Source organism: Papaver somniferum, chromosome 9 (genome assembly GCF_003573695.1).
Source record: "Papaver somniferum cultivar HN1 chromosome 9, ASM357369v1, whole genome shotgun sequence".
NCBI lineage: Eukaryota > Viridiplantae > Streptophyta > Magnoliopsida > Ranunculales > Papaveraceae > Papaver > Papaver somniferum.
The window spans coordinates 30,266,603-30,268,116 of NC_039366.1; positions in this window are offsets into that span (position 1 = coordinate 30,266,603).

Sequence of the window (1,514 nt, forward strand, 5' to 3'; positions counted from 1 at the left end):
CCCCCCCCCCCCCCCCAATAATGGAAGTTGTGAAAAATGAGAAAACGAAGACATTTCATGATACTATGATTACAAAGAAACAATTTTGCATTGGGAAAAAAGTGCTTTTGTTTAATTCTCTCTTGCAATTATTTCCGGTTAAATTAAGGTCACGTTGGATTGGACCTTTTATTGTGACTGATGTGTTTTCTCATGGTGCAGTTGAAATGTAGTTTATCTACAAGAAATGATCTTAAAGTAAATGGGCACCGGTTGAAATCATATTATGAGAACTTCTCTTCGGATGTCGTGGAAGGAGTTAACCTTGTGTAAGTACTCCCTTTGGAGGAGCCTTAGCATGCAAGGAGATAGTCGGGCTGCCGACTTTAAACCAAGCGCTTCATGGGAGGCAACCCATAGGATGAGTATTTCTTGTCTTATTTTTATTTTTGGTTCTTGTCTTGTTTTTAGATTTTTCTTGTCTTGTATTTACTTTTTATTGTCGCATATCATTATAAGATTTCCCACCTTGACTTTCTTTGGACGATTCAATTTACGTTGAGGACAATAAAGTTTAAGTGTGGGGGAGTGGTTAAGCATTCACATTGTAAATTTTTCATAAATTTTCAACTTTTGTGTGAATTAGTGCATGAAAAACTCCAACTTGTAGTTAGTTTAGAGTCACATAGTATACATGTCGCTAAGGTTACATCGAAAATTCTCACAAGAGTGACTGAACTTAAAGATGGTAGAGAACGTAATCGGGTTTCTTGCTTGTATGAGAGTTAAAGTTGGATTTAACCATGCCAGTGGAAAATGAGGTGCAGACTGAATTCGGTATTAGACTTGTGATCCCCTATAGTGGAGACTACCTATTGTTACATCATGTGAGGCACCGACCTTCAATTCTTTGTACGTGTCTAAATATGTGCTTTTAGAGTGTGTGTGTCACCGTACGTTAATTCCGGGTAGAATGGTGATCTACCCAACCTCCCATCAATAGAAGCAGTACTTTGATCTCTTGAGTGTTATTTTATCAATCATGATGGTGACATCGAATTGCTAACTTACATACCACTTGTAATCTTGTTCGCAGTTAGCACCATCCACTTTATCTCTCTCTACACCAACAAGTCGATAGAAACACCATCATCATCAACAAGAGGAGCATCACAAATTCGAAGGAAAGTTAAAGACGTTTGAGGTTTACAAGCAACGGTACATAAATGAGCAGATTTTAGATTCAAGTAAAGCAACAAGACAAGGAGCAGAATTTCTTACAAGTTGAAGACTTATGTACAAAAGCGAATATTATCAAGATGAGATTTCAAGAAGTTTATGATATCGAGACATACAAGTTGTGAAGAATCAAGCGGTAAAGTACTTACACCATGGCCTTTGTACTTGCATTTTTATTTTATCTTATTTGTATTTTATTTTCTCTTGTCTTTAAAAAAAAATTGTTAGGTTCAATATTAGTTTTATTATTTTGTTTTGTTTTGTTTTTTTTGAAATTTTTTTTCTTGTCTCAATAA